We start from the raw sequence: 27,668 nt of genomic DNA on the forward strand, positions 1-27,668 counted from the left end.
ACCCAGATTTCCTTCATTGCAGGCGGATTCTTTACCATCTGAGCCACCAGTCAAGACGTAAAACATTTCACTCTTCCCTGAAAGTTCTTTCATACCTCTTTCCAGTTAATTTACTTTCCCATATTCTGCCCCAGACAACTATTTCATTGTGGTTTTGATTTGCATTTTGATGATGACCTATGATTTTGGCCATTTATGTATCATCTTTAGAAAAAAGTCTGTTGGCATAATTTGCCTAGTTTTTTTTTTTTGCCTAGTTTTTAATTGGGCTATTTGTCATTTTGCTATGAGTTGTAAGATTCCTTTGTATGTTCTAGGTACAGATCACTTGGTGGTGATGGTGGTTTAGTTGCTAAGTCATGTCCGACTCTTGTGACCCCATGGACTGTAGCCTGCCAGGCCCCTCTGTCCATAGGATTCTCCAGGCAAGAATAAGTTATTAGATGTAATTTGTCAGTATTTTCTCCCATTCTGTGGATTGTCCTTTTACTTTCTTGACAATGTCCTTTGAAGTACAAAAGTTCAATTTTAAGGAAATCTGGTATATTTTTTTCCTTCAGTTGTTACTGCTTTGGTGTCATTACCTAAGAAACCATTGCTTAATCCAAGGTCAAGGTTTATGCTGTGGTTCATTTTGAGTTAAATTTTGTATTTGAAATGAGATAGGGGTTTCATTTCATTCTTTGCATGTGGAAGGATATCCAGTTGTCTCAACACCATTTGTTGAAGGCTCTTCCCCATTGAATTGACAGTACCCTTGTGGTTTGTTTTAATGTACGTTCAGTCAGTTCATTAGCTCAGTGGTGTCTGACTCTTTGTGACCCCATGGACTGCAGCATGCCATGCTTCCCTGTCCATCACCAACTCCCAGAGCTCGCTCAAACTCATGTCCACCGAGTAGGTGATGCCATCCAACCATCTCACCCTCTGTCGTCCACTTTTCCTCCTGCTTTCAATCTTTGCCAGCATCAGGGTCTTTTCCAGTGAGTCAGTTCTTAACATCAGGTGGCCAAAGTACTGGAGCTTCAGCATTATTGCTTCCAATGAATATTCAGGACTGATTTCCGTTAGCAATGGCTAGTTTGATCTCCTTGCAGTCCAGGGTACTCTAAAGAGTCTTTTCCAACACCACATTTCAAAAGCATCAATTCTTTGGTGCTCAGCTTTCTTTATGGTCCAACTGTCGCATCCCTACGTGACTACTGGACAAACCATAGCTTTGACTAGAGGGACCTTTGTTGGTAAAGTAATGTCTCTCCTTTTTAGTATGTTGTCTAGGCATTTTTAAAAAAAATATTTTAAAGTTCTCCTCTTTCACTTTCATCAAGAGGCTCTTCAGTTCTTCACTTTCTGCCATAAGGGTGGTTTCATCTGCCTATCTGAGGTTATTGATATTTCTCCTGGCAATCTTGATTCCAGCTTGTGCTTCATCCAGCCCAGCATTTCTCATGATGTACTCTGCATATAAGTTAAATAAGCAGTGTGACAATATACAGCCTTGACATACTCCTTTCCCAATTTGGAAGCAGTCCATTGTTCCATATCTGGTTCTAACTGTTGCTTCTTGACCTGCATGCAGATTTCTCAGGAGGCAGGTAAGGTGGTCTGATATTCACATCTCTTTAAGAATTTCGCTCAGTTTGTTGTGATCCACACAGTCAAAAGGCTTTGGCGTAGTCAATAATGTCAAAAAAAATTTAATATACAAGTAATTTTTAAAATCACTGTGGACACAACAGAAAAATATGACACGTTTATCCTGAGGTTTCACATAAATTATCCTGGCATACCCATGTAATACAAAGCAGCATTGCTTCAGTTTGAGAAGGATGGGTTTGTACAAGTGATCTAGAAAGTTTACTCATATGGTTACTGTTTCTTTTCCATTGTGAGATGAGCCTAATGGTGGTAGCTGGACAGTGGGTACTGTTTAGTCAACAGAAAGGCCTAGAGCCATTTTTCTCTTTTTGTCCCCCTTCCTTTTACATAGAGGGACTTTAATGCAGAGAATTGGTTACATGGCTAATTGAAGACTTGAGAAGCTACAAAAGATGGTGAAGCAACGCAGAGTTTGTTGTTGTTTAGTCGCTAAGCTGTGGCTGACTCTTTTGCATCCCCCTGGACTGTAGCCCGCCAGGCTCCTCTGGCCGTGAGATTTCCCAGGCAAGATCTTGGAGTGAGTTGCCATTTCCTTCTACAAGGGATCTTTCCCCACCCAGGGATTAAATCTGTGTCTCCTGCATTGGTAGGTGGATTCTTGACCACTGAGCCACCTGGGAAGCCCAACCCAAAGATTAGCGGTAGTAAAAAGCAAGAAGTGATAAATGGAGAGATTCAAGTAGGAGTTGGGTTCTGGAGGCCAGGGGCTAGGATTACTTGGTGGGAACTGAACTTTTCTAAAAGGAGTTGAAGCCACAGGGAAGATTCAGTCTTATAGAGAAAAGCAGGGAAAAATACTAGTCGTATCCCATTCTTCTACCCTCCAATATACTATCTTGGTATCTCTTTGGTAGAGCCCAGTCAGAAGCCTATTGATGAAGGAGCTGCAGTTTACTTCTTAATGAGCAGAGAATATAAAATTGTTCCTTAGCATAATTTCTTTACCTATAGAAAATCAGTCTAGGGGAATTCTTCAGTGGTCCACTGGTTAGGACTTTTCTGTTTCACTGCTGAGGGCCCAGGTTCAACCCCTGCTCAGGGAACTAAGATCCCACAAGCCGTGCCATGCATCTAAAAAAATGTGATGATTCCAGTTTATCCTCACATATTATTTGAATGTAAGTAAGCTTTGAATATAAACTCTTTTTTAAAAATTCATTTTATTGAAGTGTAGTTGATTGAGAATGTGTGAATTTCTGCTGTCCAGCAGAGTGATTCAGTTTTACATATATATCTATATACACATGCTTTTTCATATTCCATTATGGTTTATCATAGGATATTGAATCCAGTTTTCTGTGCTGTACAGTAGGACCTTGTTTATTTATTGTCTGTATAATAGTTTGCATCTGGTAGTCCCAAACTCCCTGTCCATTTCTCCCCCACTCCCTCTCCCCTCTTGGCAACCACAAATCTGTTCTCTATGGCCGTGAGTCTAAAACTCTCTTCTTTAAAAATTAATCCGTTTAAGCAACAATAAAGTTATTCCTAATTTGGAAAAGACAGAGAAAGATATTTTATGGTTCCCCTCCTGAAGAGAGCATTTGATACACCTGATGAGCTTCCAAAGCAAATCCAGCTATTCTTATTTTCACCAATTCCACAGAAGCAATTAAGAACCCAAATTTAAGATCAGACTTTTCTTTCAGTGGTCCAGCAGAGGGGGCCCTACCAAATGAAGTCTGTGCTTTAATATGTGCTGATATCCAGAATTAGTTTAAAAATGGGAGAAAGTAGTAGTCTAGCACTTCAAATTATTACTGAACTAGTCCCTCTTTTTTTAAATTAGCAGAACTAAATAGACAGTTATCGTTTTGTTCAAATGCAGAGGAGATGAAGAGTTTTTACCCTGTATAAGTAAGGTTTATGTATGTGTGCTCAGGTGCTCAGTCACATCCGACTCTTTGCAACCCCATGAACTGTAGCCCGCCAGGCTCCTCTCCATGGGATTTCCCAGGCAAGAATACTGGAGCTGGTTGGCTTTTCCTTCTCCAGGGGATCTTGCCGACTCAGGGATCGAACCCAGGTCTCTTATGTCTCTGGCATTAGCAGGCAGGTTCTTTACCACTGAGCCACCTGGGAAGCCCCTGTAAGTAAGGTTTATAGTGTATCCAAATGCTGTTATCTGGTCATAAGTATTTGAGTAGTTTTGCTATGGTGCTAATGTGTTTATTTTCTGTTTTTCCAATTCTTCTTTATTCTAGTCCCATTGCTACCACCTTTATCACTTCTGTCATGAATTATTTTAATAGCTTTATAATTAGTTTCCTTATCACCTCTCTCTCATCAAATTCATTTCAAATACTGTTGATAGATTGATCTGCCTCAGTTCAGTTCAGTCACTCAGTCATGTCCAACTCTTTGCGACCCCATGAATTGCAGCACGCTAGGCCTCCCTGTCCATCACCAACTCCTGGAGTTCACCCAAACCCACGTCCCTCGAGTCAGTGATGCCATCCACCCATCTCATCCTCTGTCGTCCCCTTCTCCTCCTGCCCCCAATCCCTCCCAGCATCAGAGTCTTTTCCAATGAGTCAGCTCTTCGCATGAGGTGGCCAAAGTACTGGAGAGTTTCAGCTTTAGCATCATTCCTTCCAAAGAACACCCAGGACTGATCTCCTTTAGAATGGACTGTTGGATCTCCTTGCAGTCCAAGGGACTCTCAAGAGTCTTCTCCAACACCACAGTTCAAAAGCATCAATTCTTCGGAGCTCAGCTTTCTTCACAGTCCAACTCTCACATCCATACATGACCACTGGAAAAACCATAGCCTTGACTAGACGGACCTTTGTTGGCAAAGTAATGTATCTGCTTTTGAATATGCTGTCTAGGTTGGTCATAACTTTCCTTCCAAGGAGTAAGCGTCTTTTAATTTCATGGCTGCAGTCACCATCTGCAGTGATTTTGGAGCCCCCCAAAATAAAGTCTGACACTGTTTCCACTGATCTGCCTAAAACAGTTCTAATCACTGTTACTTCCTTGCTTTTGAACCTAAATGTATTTAAAATCTAAACTTCTTATCTTGACATAGCCTTCCCTGTGCTTTGCCTTCAAAATGCTCATTAGCGTTTTCTCCTATGTTTTTCCATGCAGAGGACACTGTCACGTTTGTATTTTTTTACAACTCTACTCTTCTTCACACTGGAAGTGTCTCTATCATATATGTCAGATGATAGCCATCTTTTCAAACCCAGTGCAAAAGCTGCCTTCTTCAAGATTTTCCCCACTGAAAACACTCTTCCTTTTTTCTGACACTCTTTATCATTTTTAGAGCACTTAACTTTTTTATACCTTATATTGTAAGTTATTTGCATACAAGTTTTACACTGTGCAAGAGTATGAGCTCCAGGAGTTAAGATCTATCTGTGCTGACTTCAAAGAATGAGTAAAGTTATTTACTCAGATGTTTTAGCTGTGTTGTAGAGAGCCAGATAGTAGACACTTTAGGTTTTGCAAGCTAAGTGCTCAAATTTGCTTTCACAGTGTGAGAGTAGCCATTAGATAACATGTAAATGAATGAGCATGACTAATGTGTTCTAATAAAACTTTATTTACAAAGTGGGGGGGCGCGTAGCTGAAATTTAGCTGTGCTTGCTGTCCACTACTGTATACAATTATCCAAAGTACTTCTGACAACAAGTATTTCACAAGTGTTTTAAAGTGGTCAGTGACTAAAATAGATGTTGCATGACAAGTTAAAACATGAAACTTCTTCTTAGATATTTCTGTGATAAATGCTTGCTCATTTCGCAGAATATAACGAATTTTCCTTTTAGTCTTGGCAATTGAAATACTTATTTCTAGATAATGATATTCTCGTGAGATCCAGTTTTGCAATATAACTCATATGCCATGAAGAGGTATGATTCATACCACCTGAGAATTGTTGCTGTTGGATAAAGATAAAAACTTCTGCATCTCTTTAAAGAAAGTATTAATTTAAAACAGATAACTAAAGTTTATTTAGTTTTTTTTTAATATTTACCAAACATGTCAGATAAATGGTGGATGATAATAATTGCACTTTGAATACTCAGAAGCCAGGTAGTCCTTTTATAGGTTAAGCTTTCATTTTCATAAGATATAAAGCAGTTATAAAAACTAAGAAAAACACCAGAACCCCCAGAGAAAACTGGAAAACATAAGGTATAGAAGAAATAGAAATATCTAATAAGCAATAAAAATACTTAATCTTGCTATATCTAAGAAGGGTAAATAAGGGCAGCAGTAAGATGCCTTTTAAAGAAACTAATATAGATAATACTTTTGAAAATGATATGGCAAAGTTTTGATGAAATGGGAAATTTAAAAATTCAAAATTTTGTTGATGTAAATCAGTACCCCTTTCAGAAAACAATTTGGCAATTTGTATCAATCCTTTAAGGGTCAGGTATGTTTAACCCACTGTATCAGTCAGAAGGTGGAAGCTGTGCCAGTATTTTCCTTTCTAAAATTCTCTCCTGAGGACATGGTCAGAAATTTGTATTAAAGATTTATAGATACACAGAAGTCTTTATTTCAGAGTTGTTTATGATAGTAGAAACTTAGAACCAGTCCAGCTTTCAACAGTGAAAGCATGGCTAAGTAAAGTGAGGTACAATGTCTGTACAAAATTATTATAAATAAAATGAAAGGAAAAAAGTAAATAAATCATTTCAGAATTAATAGTAGTCTTCAGTGCATTTATGAGTGATATATGCTTTTCTGTATTTTCCTGTTGAAAAATATTTTTTGAGAAAAATTTATGCCGGACTTTAAGAATTTTCTGTAAGATACTTAGCTTCCAAATCATATTAAAATATGAAAGGAAATAACATTTAATCTGAGAAAGCATAATAAGAGAGAGTACTGGAACCATTTAAAAGCATGAAATAAGTAGAATATAAAATTGAATATGTATATGTGGTTGTAGAAAACTGTATGCATAGATAAGTAGAAAATAAGTGAAAATTGATCTGAGGGGATTTTTTAGTGATAGTATGAGCTTTTTTCTTTTTTTCAAAATTGTGTTCATTCCACTGTTAAAATTTTTGAGAACAGAAGGAAATCAGTGCTTTAAAAAAAAAAATGTGACTATGGTTGTATGGGCTTCCTTGGTAGCTCAGATGGTAGAGAATCTGTCTGCAATACAGGAGACCCAGGTTCAATCCCTGGCTCAGAAAGATCCCCAGAGAAGGGAATAGTAGCCCATTCCAATATTCTTGCCTGGAGAAGACCATGGGGTTGCAAAGAGTCAGACATGACTAAATGACTAATACTTTCACTTTCATAGTTGTATATTCCCAAAGTTAGAAATATTTGCAATTTACTGGATTACATGACATGTTTTCATTGCTTTCACTACTTCCTTTTTTAAAAATTGCATTGAAGTATCATTGATTTACAATGTTGTGTTCATTTCTTCTGTCCAACAAAGTGGCTCAATTATATGGCAGTCCACTCCAGTATTCTTGCTGGGAGAATCCCATGGATGGAGGAGCCTGGTGGGTTACAGTCCACGGGTCGCAAAGAGTCGGACACGACTGAGCAACTTCACTTTCACTTTTCACTTTCTATAGTTGATTTACATTGTTGTGTTAATTTCTTCTGTCCAACAAAGTGCCTCAATTATACACACACACACACACACACACACGTATATTCTTTTTCATATTCTTTTCCATTATGCTTTGTCACAGGATACTGTGCTATACATTGTTGGTTATCCATTCTGTATGTTTGTCTCTACTAATTCCAAACTCATATTCTTTTCCTCCCCTCCTCCTTCCTCTAGGCAACCACTTTTTATATCTGTGAGCCCATTTTTGTCTTGTAGATATGTTGATTTGTATTGTATTTTAGATTCCCATATAAGTGATGTTACATGGTATTTATCTTTCTGACTTTGCCTAGTATGATAAGCTCTAGGTCCATTCATGTTGCTGCAAATGGCATTATTTCATTTTCTTCCATGGATGAGTAGTATTCCTCTGTGTGTGTGTGTGTGTGTGTATGTGTGTGTGTGGTGTGGTGTTTGTGTGTGTATTCCACATCTTCCATGGGTGAGTAGTGTTTGAGTGTGTGTGTGTTCCATATCTATCCATTCATCATTTTCTTCTGTGGGTGAGTAGTATTCCCGTGTGTGTGTGCATGTGTGTGTATTCCACATCTTTATCCATTCATCATTTTCTTCCATGAGTGATAGCATTCCTCTTTGTGTGTGTTTGTGTGTGTGGTGATCTTCCATGGGTGAGTAGTATTCCTCTGTGTGTGTGTGTGTATTCCACATCTTCCATGGGTGAGTAGTGTTCCAGTGTGTGTGTGTGTTCCATGTCTTCTTTATCCATTCATCATTTTCTTCCATGGGTGAGTAGTAGTCCTGTGTGTGTGTGTGCATGTGGGTGTATTCCACATCTTCTTTATCCATCCCATCACCAATGTTGGTGAACATTGTGGTTGTTTCCATGTCTTGCCTATTGTAAATAGTGCTGCTGTGAACATAGAGGTGCTTGTATCTTTTTGAATTGTTATTTTGTCTGAGTATGTGCAAAGGGGTGGGATTGCTGGATCATATGGCAACTCTGCTTTTAGTTTTTTGAGGCATCTCCATACTGTTTTCCCACCAAAGGTGTGAGAAAGGTTTCCTTTTCCCTCTACAACACTTGTTACTTACAGACTTTGTAATGATGGGCATTCTAATTGGTGTGAGGTGGTACCTCGTTGTAGTTCTGATTTGCATTTCTCTAATAATTAGCACCATTGAGCATCTTTCTGTGTGCCTACCAGCCATCTGAATGTCTTCTTTGGACATTATCTAAATAGATGTGGAATATATATATATATATACATTCTGAAGTCTGGGAGTTATGCCTATTTGTCTTTCATCACTTTAATTCCAATATTTTAAAAACACTTTCTTGAATAAGTAGTCTTCATAGGTCTGTTTTTCTTAATGAAAAATGAATTTATTTTAGTTGGAAGGCTGTTTGGCTTGCTGATGCTAAAAAAAAGTTAAAAATTTAATCTCTGAACATTATAATTGCATTTTTCACTGTTTATCAGTCTTGAAATTTCCTATTTCTCTGGAGGTAGTCTAGTATAGTTCAAATAAAATGAGTTGTATAGACATGACAAAGCATATTATTTGTGAAAATGGCAGGAAATTGGGGTTATTTTAATGATGGCTAAGAATTTTTTTCATTTTTATCAGTTGCTATTAAACTGAATTCTGAGAAATTCATGATACTGAATATATTAATACATAATAACAGTATAAACAAAGATTTTTAAGTAAATGTGTAATTTTCCCAAGAATTCATTTTTTAACCTGTTATCCATGAGTGAAATAGAAACATAAGGAAATGCAAGAAGAGAGCAAAGGGCAACTTTAAATGATATAATTTTGTTAGGAGTGGGAGCTGCAGCAAGAGAACTCTGTTCTCCTTATTTTATCCTCCAGTAGGATAAGAGCGTTATGGAAGTGGCTAAACTAATCCAGGTTAAGATGAGTGAAGTAGAAATTTTTGTTCTTTTCTAGGAAAGAAATGGTAGTATTAATCATGAATTCTCTTAGATGTAAAGTTATTTTGTGAATCTCTGGTTAAATCTATTGAGTTTTTTGCCAAATTATGTTGACACATGGCTGAGGGTTTTTTTTTTTTTCCCTATCTTCTTTGGTCTGAAATATAATTCAGAAGCACTGTTGTATTTTTCAACTCCTGAGGTTGGTTTGGTTTGTTTCTTTGCTTTAAAGTAATTTTTTTTTAATTGTTATTCTCTATTTGGTGAGACATTCTGGCCTGGAGAATTCCATGGACTGTATAGTCCATGGGGTCACAAAGAGTTGGACACGACTGAGCGACTTTCACTTTCACTTCTTCATACTTTAGTTCTTTAGACATAGTTTCCTTTAGTTCATTGAAGGCTTTTATTCTGTGCGTGAATCGTACTCTCTTATTTATGTATATGTCTCATAATTTGGGGTTGAAAATTGAAAATTTAGAATAATAGAAAATGGCAGCTCTGCAATCAGAGCTGCCCCTGTTCCCAAGGTTTGTTGTTTGTTTGTTGATTGTTTTGCTTTTTTTGTTTAGTGATTATCTGAACTAATTCTTTGAGTCTATGTTTGTCGTGTGTGGCCACCAAAGTCTGCTTGGTTACTTTAGTGGTCAACTAATGACCTGACAGACTTCCTTAAACACCTGTAACTAATAGGTCTCCAGTCTGCCAAGAGGCTTTGTGTGCATGTTGGCATATGTCTTCAGTACATAACCAGGCATTTTACAACTTTGCCTTAGCCTTCACTTCTGCTTGTACAGAGCCTCATGTCAGTCCTCAAGATCAGTCTTGAGAGTTTAGGACCTTCTCAGGTCTTTCCTGATCTTGCACAAAGGTCTGTGTGTGCATGTGGTTTTCATGATCCCCAGAAACATTTTGGAGATTTCAAAGTCCCAGTGGACTTTCTGTTCTGCTTTAAGCTTTTTGCTTAACCATAGCCTATTGTTTTCCCCAACTATTAAAACTGTTACCCACTGCCTCAGGCTACCCTGATGTTCAACAGTTGTCTTTGATTGTTTTTGACAGATACCTCCAGGGAAAAGGCTGTTTTACAACAGCAACTCTTGTCAAGTCAAATAAAAACAGCCTTCTGAGTGGCGTCTTCCAGGGACCATCAGACAGTTCCAATAATTCTCTTGGATAGGGTTTTGAAAGAACCTCATTTGCCCTCTGTAGTGGCTGCCAGACTGCTGATTTTTCTGCTATGATTGTGGTCTCTTGTTTTTAGGCCACCATGGTACTAGGGCAGGGGTGATGGAAATAGGGTAAGTTAAAACACCATAGAGTTCTTACCAAGATTCAGCTGTTCTTGGATAGATGTTCCCTGGACTGCTGTTAAGCTGTTGGTTAATTTCCAGAGTTCTAAAAAAGCTGATCCTAACTTTTTTTGGCCAATGTTTTTATGCTCTTTTGGAGAAGAGAATGTTTGTCAGGTCTATACTCAGCCATTTTCAGTGACATTCCAGGTTGTCTGTTAAGCCTCTCCGATGCATTTTTTGCACACTTTAGACAGTCATCTTACTTGTTTAAAAATCACTATTCATTTCCCATTGCTCTTAGAGACCAAAATGTTCATTTTTGTCCTACAAAGTCATGCATTGTCTTGCATTCTCTTTTCCTCAGTTGTTCTTCACTCTATTGCTCTTTCCTTATTTAAAATTGCCTTCAGTCATTTAAGTGGGTTTTTGTGTCACCTTCCATTTTATAGCAGGCTTCCCAGATGGCTCAGATGGTAAAGTATCTGCCTGCAATGTTGGAGACTTGGGTTCGATTCCTGGGTTGGGAAGATCCCCTGGAGAAGGGAATGGCAACTCCAGTATTCTTGTGTGAGGAATCCCATGGGCAGAGGAACCTGATGGGCTACACAGTCCATGGGATCACAAAGAGTCAAACGCCACTGAGCGACTAACACCACAGTTTCATAATAAAAAAAATTATAGAGATTTTGATTGGAATTGCATTGAATATATAGTTTAGTTTAGAAGAGAATTGATATTTTAGTATTTTACTCTTTTCATATATGGAAATGGCATATTTCTTTATTCAGGTGTTGTATATATCCTTTAGTACAATTTTATCATTTTTTTCTGTAAAGGTGACATCCATCTTTTGTTAGATTTATTTGTAGGTACCTTATAGCCCTGTTATTGTATAAGGAAACTTTTTCTAATTTATTATAAAAGCTTCTGTTTTTTGTTATTGTTGATTTAATTTTAGTAAATATAGTTCTAATAGTTTGATGATTCTTTTGTATTTCCTTTGTAGACAATCATATTGTCTGTAAACAAGGATAATTTTGTCTCTTTTTAGTTCTTTTACCTCATATTTCTTGTTTTGCTATGTGATTATGAGTGTTTTATTATATTGCCTGAAAACTACAATATAGAGATAAATAGAAGCAATGATAGAAACTTTGTTACATTCCTGACTTTAATGGAAATTGCTTATGAAATTTCTCAAATGTGATTTTTGCTTTAAGTTTTGGATACTATTTTTAGTTCACTAATAATTTTTATCCTAAAAGTATTAAACTTTAATTTTTTAGCATCAATATGAATTTATATTAATGTTTTAAAGTTAAATCATTTCTTGTATTTCTGTATTTTGAAATTCCTTGGTTTTTTAATTTAATTCAGTGCACTCTAGTAGTTCTTTAACCAGTGATTTCCATTTCTGAGGTCTTTTGCATAATTTCCTTATGGAGTAGTTTTTCAACATATTCTCTTGGGGCATTATTTCCTAAATTCTTAATTGTTAAGGAATGATTGATTGTTGTTTTTATCACCTAAATAACCTGAATGGTTACTATCTCTCTAATAACAGTTTATTTCAAAACTTTGTAGACTTTAGTCATTTTCTCTGGGACTGGATGTTTTTATTAGAAAGTACAGTAGTGTAGTTATTTTATCCCACTTCCAATGAATTACTTTCTTATTGGCTTGGACAGCTGGTGACTATTTTCTTTATATCCTTTAAGTTCTGTGTGTTTTGGTACAAATAAGTTTGAATTACTTTCCCTGGAATACATTGTTACTTTTTACCTGAAATATTTAACTATTTCTTGTCATAGAATTTTATTTTCATCACGTCAATACTTTTTCTGATCCATTTGCTTTTTATCTCTTTGAAGGATCATCTCTGTTTTCCATATCATCATGCATTCATTAGTTCATTCAAATATTTAGTGATTCCTGCTCTGTCCCAATGAAACACAGCAAAGCCACTGCCCTTTTGGAGTTTACATTCTACTGGGAAGAGAAGAGGTGATAAATGGTTAACAGATTAGTAAATTACTTATTAGTTTAAGAAGATAATGAGGACCAAGAGAAAGTGGAGTCCGGTGAGATGAGAGAGTTAAACAGATATTAAAGAGAGTTAAACAAGTATCAATCTTTGTCTTTTTTTTGCATCAAGTATTTTAGTTACCTTTTTTCTGTCTTGTTTCTAATTTGTTAGTTTTAGTGGTTGTTAATAGTCTGTTTTAGTCTTCATATTTTTTCTTAGTTCATTCTTCAGTCTCCTTTTCCATCCTTTCTTTCCTGTTACGTGATCATTAACTTTTTAAATTAATGGTCTTATTTTGAAAGAGTTTGATTGGGAAAAGCAAGAAGGAAATGGAGATGATAGAAGGGATAATGGTAGAGTTGGTGGAAATTTCCTTTTTGTTGTTGTCTTAGATGGAGATGATTTGTGCATGTTTAAAAGGAAAGAAGCTAAAGGAAAAGGGAGATTTTATGCTAAAGAATCTAAGGTGTCAAGAAGTTAAGTAAATTGACCTGGGTCACACACACAGTAGTTAGGTAATGGAGCTAGATTTTGACCTCAGAAGATCTGCCGGATGTGAAATGCTGGGCTGCATGAAGCAGAAGCTGGAATCAAAATTGCCAGGAGAAACATCAGTAACCTTAGATATGCAGATGACACTACCCTTATGGCAGAAAGTGAAGAACAACTGAAGAGCCTCTTGATGGAAGTGAAAGAGGAGAGTGAAAAAGTTGACTTAAAACTCAACATTCTTAAAACTAAGATCATGGCACCCGGTTCCAAGACTTCATGGCAAATAGATGGGGAAACAATGGAAACAGTGAGAGACTTTGTTTTGGGGGGCTTCAGAATCACTGCAGATGGTGAGTGCAGCCAGGAAATTAAAAGACGCTTCTTGGAAGAAAAGCTATGACCAATCTAGACAGCATATTAAAAAGCAGAGACATTACTTGGCTGACAAAGGTCCATCTAGTCAAAGCTATGGTTTTTCTAGTAGTCATGTGTGGATGTGAGAGTTGGGGCTATAAAGCTGAGCACCAAAGATTCAGTGCTTTTGAACTGTGGTGTTGGAGAAGACTCTCGGGAGTCCCTTGGACAGCAAGGAGATCAAGCCAATTGATCCGAAAGAAAATCAGTCCTGAATATTCATTGGAAGGACTAACGCTGAAGCTCCAATACTTTGGCCGCCTGATGGGAAGAACTGACTGATTGGAAAAGACCCTGATGCTGGGAAAGATTGAAGGCAGGAGGAGAAGGAGACAACAGAGGATGAGATGGTTGGATGGCATCACCGACGTGATGGACATGAATTTGAGCAAACTCCGGGAGTTGGTGATGGACAGGGAAGCATGCTGCAGTCTGTGGGGTCACAAAGAGTCAGACACAACTGAGTAACTGAACTGAGGTGATCTGCCTTATCCAAAGTCTGTGCTTTTAAAAATGATTATTACTCCTTCTGAGAGGAAGTTTGTTGGTAATGGAATTTTAAAAGTTTGAGCGACGCAACGGAAAAGGGGTTAGTTGGAAAATTGGCAGAGCTCAGAGACTTCAAGAGTTGATTTATTTACTGGTTGGAACAGGAACACAAGTAGCTTACAGTTGAGTTGCAGTTTTTATCATGTGAAATTATACAGCTTTGCTTTCTTGTGGTTTAGGAATATATTGGGGAGATGAGTCTATTAATTTTCAACAAGATGGATATCTATTTGTCCAATTTTTTTGAACAGTCTTATTCCAAGGGTTTTCAACACTTCAAGAGAGGCATTAAGAAACTTATAAAGTGACTTTTATAACTTTTACTTACCACAGTTATTGAGTGTATTATTGACAGCAAGTTTTGATGTGGCCCAGGGATTGTAAATATTCTGTATTTTGTTACCCCCATCCATATAGATGAAATCCCTCTGAAGATGTATACAGATGAAAAACTATAATTTTGTGAGCCTTGGACTTGTTCTTTTTACACATAAACACAAAATGTGTTTTGTGCATTTTGTTTTTATTAATAAAAGTTTTTAATAGAATGAAAATTTCAATAGTTTTTAAAAAGTATTATTTATATGTGGCAAAATGTAGGCTAAAATTCTTTTTTTGGTGATTTTATTTCTTTATTTATTTTTGGCTGTGATGGGTCGTCTTTGCTTTGTGTGGGATTTCTTCTAGTTGCAAGGAAGCAGGGTCTACTCTGGGAGTAGGGTCTATTCTGTGTTGCTGTGCAAGGGCTTCTCGTTGCACTGACTTGCTTCTCTTGTTGCATCACACTCTAGGCACATGGCCTTCATTAGTTGCAGCACATGGGCTCTGTAGTTGCAGCTCATAGGCTCTCTAGGGTGTGGGCTCAGTAGTCGTAGCACACAGGCTTAGTTTGCCACAGCATGTGAGGTCTTCCTGGACCAGGGATCAAACCCATGTCGTCTGTATTGGTGCTGCGCCATCAGGGAAGTCCTTCCTCTGCTTTTAACTGTTCTGTAGAGTGAAGATTGTACACTTGTCTGTTTAGAACTTCACCAAGAGTCTCCCATGTAAGAAACTCATGTCCCCGTCCACAGTGTCACTTGTAGTGTTTGAGTCACCAATTCAAGTTAGCATTTGTGTCCATAGCATTAATGGTGATTACATTGATTCCACCTGGTAGAAGCATTTGACAAATTACTGTTTTCTAATGTGGTTACATGTTTACATATTATTATTTTATATATTAATTTCTCTTTATTCTTTATAGTTCTGTAAGGATGTACCTGTTTGTGTATCCAAAACTGAGTTAGAAAGAAGTGTGTGTGTGTATAGCTTTTAAAAATTGTGTATAGAGTTTAGATTATCCATTTTCAGAATGATTAAGGGCATTTGCTTCCCTGGTGGCTCAGACTGTAAAGAGTCCACCTGCAATTCAGGAGACGTGGGTTCAATCCCTGGGTCAGGAAGCTCCCCTGAAGAAGGGCATGGCTACCCACTCCAGTATTCTTGCCTGGAGAATTCCATGGACAGAGGAGCCTGGCAGACTACAGTACATGGGATTGCAAAGAATTGGACAGGACTGAGCGACTAAAACACACAAGGGACATTTACAAATACCTCCTATAAAAGGAGGGTATTGAGTATGATACGATGAGAACTACCATTATGTGCTGTCCTCTCTAATACATAATGATTTGTTTATTATATATTAAATTTCTATAAATTTGTGGGTCTGTATCCCTGACTATTCTGTTCCATTTTGTTTCTTTCTCTAATCCTGCATCAGTGCCTTTTTATTTCAGTTGCTCTAGCATTATAATCTGTTTTGATTATATATAATCAAAATATATACTGGAGTGAGTTGATAAATATATATCTGATTAAATATAGTAGGACAAAGAATAAGAAAATTAATATTTATTGAGAGCTTGCTGTATATTAAGTAGTGCTGTTTTATATGAATTAGTTCATGTGATCATCACAGTAACACTAAATATTACCATATTTTATCAAGTGTAAGATATTTTAATGCTTTCTTGATGTTATCAGAAAGTGTCAATGAAAAATTTTCATATACTACATTATTGCTTCCTGGGAAACAGCTGTTCTTTCAAGAAGTCATCAGTTTCTGAGAGGTTAAAGTGTGAAAAAAACCTGTTTTTAGAATCAATGAAATAGATTTTCATTATCTTCACAGTGGAAGAAACAAGCAGTTTGTCTAAGAAGATAACATAGTTAATTGGCTTCATAGCTCATATGTTTGATTGAGATCTTCTAAATTTATTATTACATTTATTAATTTTCTAAGCATTTATTGTTGATATATAGCAATAGTTATTTTTGCTCTAGGTTCATGGTAAATACCTTTTTTTCAGGGAGTTGCCCTTTGCTGCAGATTGGTCATCCCCAAGTTACGTTTACAATTATTGGGTAGCCCTCTCTAACTGGGTCCATCTCTATAGAGTCCTCCCATCAGATGACCCTCCCTGCAGGAGAGTATCTTTCCTGACCCTTGGCTTATTCATGAGACTTGTTTTGACCAGTGTAGAATGTGAATGGAAGTGATAAGCTATATCTGAGCAGAAGCTTTTGAGAGTCATCTGATTCAGTCATTCCTTTTTTTCCTGTCTGCCATCTGAGCAGCATGTTGCAGATAGGGACTGTACTTTCAGTCTCAGTCCTGGAATGAAGACAGTGTGGACCTATAGCCATTCATAGTGGGCAATGTAGTATGAGCAAGAAATAAACCTTTGTGTTGTAAGCCATGAGATCTTCATGTTCTTTGTTGATGCAGAATAAATTAGTGAAAGTTTGTCAGTAACTCTCTGAACCATGAACGTCCAGATGTTCAAGCTGGTTTTAGAAAAGGCAGAGGAACCAGGGATCAAACTGCCAAAATCACTGGATCATGGAAAAAGCAAGAGAGTTCCAGAAAAACATCTATTTCTGCTTTATTGACTATGCCAAAGCCTTTGACTCTGTGGATCACAATGAACTGTGGAAAGTTCTGAAAGAGATGGGAATACCAGACCACCTAACCTGCCTCTTGAGAAACCTATATGCAGGTCAGGAAGCAACAGTTAGAACTGGACATGGAACAACAGACTGGTACCAAATAGGAAAAGGAGTACATCAAGGCTGTATATTGTCACCCTGCTTATTTAACTTCTATACAGAGTACATCATGAGAAACGCTGGGCTGGAAGAAGCACAAGCTGGAATCAAAATTGCCGGGAGAAATATCAGTCACCTTAGATACGCAGATGACACCACCCTTATGGCAGAAAGTGAAGAGGAGCTAAAAAGCCTCTTGATGAAAGTGAAAGAGGAGAGTGAAAAAGTTGGCTTAAAGCTCAACATTCAGAAAACGAAGATCATGGCATCCGGTCCCATCACTTCATGGGAAATAGATGGGGAAACAGTGGAAACAGTGTCAGACTTTATTTTTTTGGGCTCCAAAATCACTGCAGATGCTGATTGCAGCCATGAAATTAAAGGACACTTACTCCTTGGAAGGAAAGTTATGACCAACCTAGATAGCATATTAAAAAGCAGAGACATTACTTTGCCAGCAAAGGTCCGTCTAGTCAAGGCTATGGCTTTTCCAGTGGTCATGTATGGATGTGATAGTTGGACTGTGAGGAAAGCTGAGCACTGAAGAATTACTGCTTTTGAACTGTGGTGTTGGAGAAGACTCATACGGTATTTGTCTTTTTATGACCGACTTTACTTAGCATGGGCTTCCCTGATAGCTCAGTTGGTAAACAATCTGCCTGCAGTGCAGGAGACCCCAGTTCGATTCCTGGGTCAGGAAGATCCCCTGAAGAAGGGATAGGCTACCTGCTCCAGTATTCTTGGGCTTCCTTTGTAGCTGAACTGGTAAAGAATCAGCTTGCAATGTGGGAGACCTGGGTCCGTTCCCTAAGTTAGGAAGATTCCCTGGAGAAGGGAATGGCTGCCCACTCCAGTATTCTGGCCTGGAGAATTCCATGGCCTGTATGACCCATGGGATCGCAAAGAGTTGGACATGACTGAGCAACTTTCACTTCACTTTTCACTTAGCATAATGTCCTCAAGTTTCATCCATGTCAGAATTTCCTTTCTTTTTAAGGCTGCATAGCATTCCGTTTTGTGTCTGTATCACATTTTGTTTATCCATTCATCTGTCGTGGACACTTGGGTTTTTTCCAGCTTTTGCGTGTTGTGAGTAATGCTACTATGATGTTTGTGTCCAAGTGTCTTTTGAGTCCTGCTTTTAGTTCTTTTGTGTATATACCCAAGTGGAATTGTTGGATCATATGGTAATTATATTTTTGAGGTACCACATTGTTTTCCACAGTGGCTGCACCATTTTACATTTCTGCCAGCAGTGAACAGTGGTTCCAGTTTCTCCACATCCTTTCCAAAACTTTCAATAGTTACTATTGACTTTTCTTTTTTTTTATAATAGCTATTCTCAGGGATTGGGCTTCCCTGGTGGCTCATATGGTAAAGAATCTACTTGCAATGCAGGAGACCCAGGTGTGATCCCTGGGTCAGGAAGGTCCCCTGGAGAAGGGAATGGCAACCCATTCCAGTATTCTTGCCTGGAAAATTGCATGGACTGAGGAGCCTGCTGGGCTACAGTCCATGGGGTCGGAAAGAGTCAGACAGACTGAGTGACTAACACTTCATTTCACTCTCATGTAGTGAGGTAATACCTAATTGTGTTTTTGATTTGCATTTCCCTAATAATTGTGCTTTTAATTTGCATTTCCCTAATAATTGAAGATGTGGAGCATCTTTCATGTGCTTATTGCTCATGTGTAGATCTGTTTTGGAGAAGTCTCTGTTGAGGTCCTTCTGCCCATTATTAAGTTAAGTTGTAGGAATGTATTCTGGTTATTAGATAAATTACTTTTTCTTCTGTTCATTGGGTTACCTTCTCACTCTGTTGATTTTTGTCTGATGCACAGAATTTTGAACTTTGATGAAGCCCAGTTTATCACATTTTCTTTCATTGTGCTTTTGGTGTCACACCCAGTATATCATTGCCAGATCCAATGTATGAAGCCTTTCCCCTGTTTTTTCCCCAAGAGTCTTAACTGTTCGGTTTAGGTCTTTGATCAGTTTTGAGCTAATTTTTGTGTATGTTATAAGGTAAGTATTTGCTGTTAAAGTCACACTGGCTTACAGTTTTCTTATTCTGTTCTTATCTGATATTTGTGTAGCTCTCCATCTTTTTTTTTTTTTTTCTTTTCTATAACAGTGCTCTCCAGTTGTAATATGGAGACCCCTGGGTGTTCTCAGGATCCTTTCATGAGGTCTGCAAAGTCAAAACTATTTTCATAGCGATACTAAGACATTAATTTGCCTTTTTTCACTCTCATTTTCTTTTTAATGTGCAGTGGAGTGTCCCAGATATTGCAGTACATGTGGATTGCAACAAATTGAAGACAGCAGTATGAGAAAACCCAACAGTCTTCAGTTAAATAGACTTGCAAAGATAATAAAGCATTGCCACTCTTCTTACTAAATTCTTTTGTAAAGTAGTTATTTATCATAAGACTGTTTTGAGTATGAAGTGGGTTTATTGTTATTTTTCGATGAATTAATAAATATTTAAAATTCTCTGTTTTACTTTCTAATATGGTAAATATTAATAGGTATAACTCACATAAACAGAAGTTCTTTGGGTCCTTAATAATTTTGAGTGTAAAATTGTCCTGAGACTAAAACATCTGATAGCTTCTGCTTTAGAACAGTTAACAGAAAATATGTTCCTTTAAAATATTTTAAAATACACAGTAATATTTTGCATTTGGTCCTTAACTATTTATTTCAGTTTCTTCCTTTTTTAGGAATTTCAGTTTCTACATTTTCAGCCAATTTTGGTTATTTGTGTTTTCCTAAATTAATCATTCATTTTTTTAGGAATTCAAATTATATTTGTAGAAGATTTTAATAATAAAATACCAAAAATCTCTTCTGAACTTGTAATTACGTCTCCCCAACCCCCCACCATGTTGTTTATTTTCTGTTTTTCTCTCTTTTTTCTTGATGAGACCTGGCAAAAGTTTGCCTATTATACTACCTTTTACAAGAATTAACTTTCTGATTATTGGTCATTCAATTATCTTTTAGTTTTCTATTTTGTTTATTTTGTTCTCTGTTATTGCCATACAATCTTTGTTCTTGTCTATTCTTTCTTACATTCATTAGCTGAACATCTTTTTTGTTTCCTAAAACATTTATTAATAGCTATAAATTTTTCCATAGTCCTGCTTTGCTTGCCATAGGCTTTGTTATTTGCTGGCCCTCGTTGTATACTTTTTAACAAGGAACTTATAATTTTTATTTTGATTCTCCTTTTCTAACGCAAGAATCATTTAGAATTGTAATTTCCAGGTATCTGGTTTTTTCCTTTCCGTTTGCTGTTATTGATGCTAATGCATTTTGCCTGTGAACATGGTCCATGTGAGACTTCTGCATTTTGTAATGTCTTGACATTTCCTTCATGGCTTAATACAGGTTTTGTGACTGATCCAGGTATATTTCAAATTTTCTTTAAAGTATGGCACACACTTCTACTGTAATAAACACTTATAAACATATATATGAATATATATTCATATTCATGTGTATAGTCATGCATTCAATTATTTAATAGACACAAGCAAGTTGCCATCTGTCATGACAATCTTTTTAAATTTTTTTGAAGTGTGACTACCTTTAGGTGGGGCTTGTACTCTGGTTAGCTATAGTTTCTGCCAGTCCCTACTGATTACTTAATATAGGCTGCATCTCTCAGGCTCCGGAATGAGTTTCCATTCCCTATCCAAACTTAACTGTATTGTTCAAGTCTGTACCCTTTCTCACTTGTTATCTATTTGATATTTTTCTGAGGATGGTATGGTAGCTTACCATGATGGTTACAGTTTGCTGGTTTCTCTTTTTAAATAAATTTTATATATTTAAAACTATGTTAATTTTGTAAAGATTCATTAGTATCTTCTTGGGTTGTTCCATTTTTGCCTTGACTTAAGATTTGTTTAAATTAGTATTGCTCTGTTCTTCCTTTTTTTAGCCTATTTGTGCTGTGTCTCTTATCATCTCTTTATTTTCAGCTTTTCTGAATTCATCCATTCATTTACTTGTGAACTTTTTTTTTGTATCTCTTGGATATAGCAGTGTTTTGTCCTTGTCTTTTAAATACGTGATTGTGATGTTTGGACTTACTCTTGTCATTTTGTATTTCTTGTTTACCATGCTTTCTTATTAGTCTTGCTGCTGCTAAGTTGCTTCAGTCGTGTCCGACTCTCTGCGACCCCATAGACGGCAGCCCACCAGGCTCCCCCATCCCTGGGATTCTCCAGGCAAGAACACTGGAGTGGGTTGCCGTTTCCTTCTCCAACGCGTGAAAGTGAAGTTGCTCAGTCATGTCCGACTTAGCGACCCCATGGACTGCAGCCTATCAGGCTCCTCCATCCATGGGATTTTCCAGGCAAGAGTACTGGAGTGGGGTGCCATTGCCTTCTCCGCTTATTAGTCTTACTTATTTCTTATTTTTCCTTCTCGTTGTTGGATTAAGGTTTTGCTGCTGTGGCGATGCTGGCTGTTCCATTTTACCTCCAAGAGTTTCACATTCTGTTGTTTTAATGTTTACCCTTAAAATTTCAGCACAGTAATTAAACTTACATTACTCTAATGGTGATTAGAATATTCACATTCTCTCTTAATCAAACACCTTAGCAAGTTTTTCCCTCCTATTTTCTCTTTTTCTGCTAGGTTGATTGCATCTGAGATTTTAGTAGTTTTTTTTTTTTTTAGCCATTCATTCATTGTTGATTTCTGCATCCTGCTTCTTTGTACTTCCAGTGGTATTTTCTCGAGTAATTCTTTTAGAGAGTATCTGTGGGTGATAATCTTTAAATCCTTGAAGATCTACAGATGTCTTTATTTTACCTTTGACTCTTGAAAGATAGTTTGGCTACATATAGAATTTCAAGTTCAAAATTATTTTCCTTCCAAACTTTAATACTTTGTTTTCCTTTTATCTCATTATTTCCAAGTGAAGGGCCCTGGTATCAGTCCAATTCTTTGTAAGTAATCATCATGCTCAGCTTCTTTCCCAGGTGGTGGTAGGATTTTTCTCTTTATCCTTGGTGTTGTAAACTTTGAGCAGTCATGTGTTCACTTTTCTTAATTAAAGGCAGAAATGAAGTCTTTTAATATGCCTTTTCCAAAAAAGGTAGACTGTAACATGGGTCCCCTGCACTGCTGCTTCTAATTCAAAAACGCCAATTAATTCGTCTTTGTTTTGTGCTCTTTGTATCCTTTACATCAGAACATGTAGTACCCTGGGAACCATACCCATCTTTTCTGGCATTCAGCCTCTGGGCAGTTTTGGTTTCTAGTCTTCTGTCTTCCTCAAGTTTCCAGTCTGTTGACAGTATGCTTTCTTATTTTCTAGCATGATTATGGATTTCTTTACTGTCATTCCATGGGTTTGGAGGAAGAGGAGGCTGCAGCATGTATTAATCTGCCACTTTAAACCAGAAACTTTGTATTGCTTTCCTAGCTCTGAGATCTTGAGCAAATTGTTTAATCTCTTAGTTTTAGTTCCATATTAAAGAAAAAAACCTCTATAATATCTAAATATTTATTTTAAGAACCAAAAATACCTTAAGTGCCTAGTACATTGCATGCACAGAATAGAAGTATCATAAATAGTAGCTGTGAGTGCGTGCTCAGTCGCTTGTTGTTACTGACACTGTGAACTGTAGCCCTCTAGGCTTCTCTGTCTGTGGGATCCTCCAGGCAGAAATATTGGAGTGGATTGCCATGCCTTGCTCCAGGGGATCTGCCCGATATTCTGGGATTGAACCCATGTCTCTTGAGTCTCTTGTGTTGGCAGGTGGGTTCTTTACCATTAGCACCACCTGGGAAGCCCAAATGGTAGCTGTATTGCTACAATAAAAATAAAATCTTCTTTGTGTGCAATAGCTGTCATCATTAATCACTAGCCATCTGAAAGTTTCTTGTGCTGTCTCCATCCCACTTTGTGGTAGACTGTTGAATTTGGTAGCTGTTAAGACTTTTTAATGGAATCTTGATCTTCATTTTGGGTTGTGGCCTTTAACTCAGAATCATTATATTAGAAAAAATTTTTATAAAAAAGGCAGTAATAACCATAATTATATTTTTGCATTGTTTTATTTGATTTCTATACAATCTCATTGCACCCTTTTTAGTCATCACTTTTAACTGACAATTTCTGATTAGAAAATGGTAAAAGCTTTACTTCTACATTTGCTATTAAATAACAGAATTAGCTTTCTGTTTTTCTAAAACCGTATGCATCTTTCTCATTCACTGACAAACTTTGATATTGCTTATTCTAGCTTCACCATAAAACCATTAAAGTTTTTTCTTTATTTTCCTGTTGTGTTTCAGTGTGTGTAGTCAGACAAAAAGCAATAATCCCCCATCTCATTCTTGGATTTATCAAAAACTGAAAATAAAATAGATCAGATCACTTTCTGAAACAAAATTACTTTATTAGTTTAGTAATAATTTGAGGCTACTTTAAAGATAAGAAGCAGCATTTGGGAGGAGATTCATTTCCTGCCTTTGGGTTTTATCTGTAAGAACTACATCTTCAATGTCAAGAGATTGTGTATGTATAACTGGAACTCTAATAAAGTCTGTACTGGGAATACTGCACACCTGACTCAGTCATTATGATTATATATTAGGTGCCAAACTGTTGCTTGTCTTTTGAAAAAAATACATTACCAAGTGTATTTCATTAAAATTTGGCCTGTATGAGGAGGATGATTACAAGACCTTCAACTATTGTTTATGAATGTGCTGGTTATTACCAACAGGGTTAATGATGTTCCTTTGGGAAATAAGTGGAATAGTAGTTTTCCTTTTATTGGTAAATTAAGCAATAATTGGAAGAGATGTTATTATAATAAATGTTTTTATTAGTACTAAATCTTACAAAATGTTTTTCTACAACTTTTTGACTGATGCAACATAGGATATTGAGAATCATGTTTGAGTTTCTTTTTTCCACTTAATCCTTGCTTCTTTACACTAAAGTACTTTACCTTACATTAAAGAGCTATTCTTTTCCTTATGAGGAGTCCAAAATTACGCTTTTATTTATATTCCTTTTATGCTTCTCCCACTTTTTGCTTTTCATCGCAGAGAAATTATCATATGAAATAATATTTTTACTTCAGAACAGCGTACTTTATGACATTTCTTCTCTATCCCTGTATGCTTGTGCACATGTGTGTTTGTCTTTCGGGAACTGTGACATCTCTGACAAGGGAAGAACTATTATGCATGTAGTAAGATTCATTTTGAAACAGAATTGTTAGCCATACTTCTCATTTCAAGGCACATTCACATTATCAGCCTGCAAAGACTCTTACTTCATCAGTTTTCCTCTTCATTCCTTCTCCCGTTCCTTTTTAAATATACTCTGATATTTGATATATATATGCTTGAATATGTATGTATCCTTTTGTATTGTTGGGCAGGGGGACCGGGGGTGCTGGTCATTGCTTTGTTGCCATGCTCCGTGGCTTGTAGAATCCCAGTTTTCCTCAACCAAGGATTGAAGTGATCACGGCAACAAAAGCCCAGCATCCTAACTACTAGGTCACCAGGGAACTCCCTGGACAGAGTTTAAAGCAAGGCCAGGATCAACTATGTCAGATATTTATAAGGTCAGATAAGATAAATGCCTGAAGTATTGTTTAGACTTAATAGCAGAGGTTTTATAGAGAACAATTACACTGGAGTGGTAGGGATAGAGGCCAGGTTATGCTGGGGTTGAGGAATGAATGTGGATAGAGGCAGCAAGGGTAGACCACTTTGGCTCTAAAGGGATGCCAGGATTCTTAAGGTGGCTGTTTGGGTCAGGGGGAGAGGGATCTTTGTTTTCTTACAGGAGAGAGTTGAGCTTGGGTTCTGGCCCACTTAAGGTTTTTAGGTTTTGTGAGAGAGTTTTAGGAGTTCTTTTTTTGATGTTTCTCTTCAAAGATGCCAACATCATAGATATCACTCAAAAAGGGAAAAGATAAAGCCATAGAGGAAAGATGTTTGTAACCATATAAACAAAAGATTGTTGTCCAAACTATACCAAGAACTCCAGCAAATCATTAAGGAAAAACAAAAGAACCCAAACAGAAAAATGTACAAAAGACATAAATAGGTTTTTCACAGCAAAGGAAACTTTAGCTAACTAATAAATACATGAAAAGATGTTCAGCCTCATTAATGATAAGGTAAATGCAAAATAAAATCATTTTATGTCCATAAAATTGCTTAAAGAATAAGATGTTCCGTAATATAAAATGTTCCCAAGGATAGAATAGTAGGAATTTATGTACTGTAAATTGGAGTGTGAATTGTTTAGACTACTTGAGAGAATAATTTATCACTATTTATTGAAGATAATCCTACAGTGTAGCAGTTCTGCTCCTGAATGGTTGCACATGTATATCAGGACACACACACAATGAGGTTCATAGCTTTTTTGTTTGCAGAAAGGGGAAACCCAGATGATCATCAGCAGAGGAGTGGATGCTAGTTCATAATCTGTAAAATAAAGCAACATCATTTAGAGAAGTAAACTGTGGAGGAGGTAAACTGTTCCTCTACCCTACTAGAGACTCCAGCTGGGATTGACGTAAGATAGATTAGCAGGAGGAAAGAATAGGAAATTCTTTTACATGTGTATTGGAGCCTTCACAAGAAAAAATAAAACCCAAAGAAGTGAATAGACTAAGCGCTTATATAGTTGGTTAACAAAGGGAGCAATTGTGGAGAAGTAAAATTTGGAGCAGACTAAAGAAAGAGGTATGCAAACAAGATCTGTTTGTGTAGCTTTCTCCTGACTTTGACTCCCCCATCTCTGGTGATAAGAATGCTTCTAACTCCTAGTACAGGGAAGGCACCTTTCCCGTGTGAATTTTATTTCCTACTTTAGGGAGAAGGAAGATCAGAGTGTCCTTGTGCCTGCTGTTTCTCAAGTGTCTTTAACTCAGAATATCAGAATGTCAAAGCAGCATATTTTCAGGTAGCATGTCCTGAGCACCTTCAGTATATAGCAAAACTAAAATAAGGAGACTATAAACAAAATTCAGAGTAGAAAGAGTAGGAGATGAGATCAGGGAAGGATATATAGGGATTTCTTAGGCTGGATAATGAATTCACAGATGTTATTTTTTGTACGTAACAATCTTTCATAGTAGTATTGAAAGGTGGCAGTAATCTGTAATGTGTGTACAGGGCCTTGACAAAAGACTAAGAGGTTTAAAAAGAGAGGAGCCTGGATATAGTTGGTAGAGAAGATAGTCTTGACTAGTGAAAAAGAAGAATTTGTAGGTAGTATTAGGGCCCAATTACAATTAGAAAATAATAAATTATATTTTCCAGAAGTGCTCAGCAGGCCTAATATAGACAATACATGGTTGGATTGATCCAGGACTGGGTTTGTTAGATGAGTGCAGAAGATAGGCAGTATAGCAAAGGAGTTAAGATTATTGGCAAGAATAGTTGACGATTTATAAAGATTCTAATAGAAAAAGTATTTTATCCATAAAATCAAAGAAAAGATACAGTGGAAATAAATGATAGAGAACTACTGTATTTCTTCAAATCTAAAACATGTATGTTGCACTGTTATTTTATGTGAAAGTGTTAGTCGCTCAGTTGTGCCCAACTCTTTACAACTCCATGGACTGTAGCCAGAGAGACTCCTCTGCCCTGGGATTTCCCAGCAAGAATACTGGAGTGGGCAGCCATTCCTTTCTCCAGGGGATCTTCCTGGCCCAGGGATCAAACCCAAGTCTCCTGCATTGCAGACAGATTGTTTACCTAAAAGAACAGTATCAAATATGAGTCTTTGTTGTCACTTAGAATTCTAATTGTGTATTTAGTACATGATACAGTATTGAAGAGTTCTTTTAGTCAGTTAGATACAGATTTTTAAATTTAGGTTAATCTTAAACATACATAAAAAGCAAAGTATAAGTGAAGTTAGTTGGTTAAGGAATTTATAAAGCTTTTTCAAATCTAGAGTCTCTTTTGGACTCGCTTTTTCACCCAGATTATGTATTTCCACACTATATCATTCTCTGACATCAAACCCAATGGTTTTAAGGAGGGTATTTGGAGGTGGTGAAGTAATAACCCCAAGTGGCAATCAAAAGTAAATTATCTCTACAAAATTGCATAATTTTAAGAATCACAGCATGAACACTCAGTGATGCTCATTCTACAAGTTTTGACGCTGGTAACAATATTTACACACACAGGCAGTATTAATCGACTAAGGTATTAAGAATACCTTTGGTTCAACAATAATTAGATGATGCCACTGATCATAAGCTGTATCCAACGTCAGCAGTGTTAAAACGTGAAGTAATGCACATCTCATGTTCAGTGAAATTTGGTAGAAGGGTAGTGGTGGTTATCAGGTGGGTTGCCCAAGTTTATAGTTTCAGAGCTGAGTCAGTGGAAGATAATGACAAGAATGACCATGAGAGAGGGTGGCTGAAGTAGAGAAGAAATCATCAGTAAATTGCACTCAGATATGATACAACTAAAAGGGAAACTTAAAAACCTTTTAAAACATAACTGGAGATGAGGAAAACAATGTCAGTATTTGTGGCATGGGTTATCTGGGATGGTGGTGGCATGCCAGAGAGATGGCGTGGTGTTCCTCAGTAGAGAGGAAGACTGAGCTCAAG

General features: G+C 36.9%; 1 protein-coding gene across 3 annotated transcripts in view; it reads left to right on the forward strand.

Annotated features, from left to right (window-relative positions):
- Positions 1–27,668, forward strand: part of NSRP1 (nuclear speckle splicing regulatory protein 1) — a 41,506-nt gene that overhangs the window by 2,124 nt on the left and 11,714 nt on the right. Inside the window, exon 3 of one of the 3 annotated variants that reach the window (XR_008201041.1) lies at positions 19,302–19,427. The exons of the other annotated variants lie outside the window; for them this stretch is intronic. The gene's annotated coding sequence lies outside the window, so the exon portion shown is untranslated. Of the gene's footprint in view, positions 1–19,301; positions 19,428–27,668 lie in introns of those variants that run through there. 3 annotated transcript variants of the gene reach the window in all.

Source organism: Budorcas taxicolor, chromosome 19 (assembly GCF_023091745.1).
Source record: "Budorcas taxicolor isolate Tak-1 chromosome 19, Takin1.1, whole genome shotgun sequence".
Classification (NCBI taxonomy): Eukaryota; Metazoa; Chordata; class Mammalia; order Artiodactyla; family Bovidae; genus Budorcas; species Budorcas taxicolor.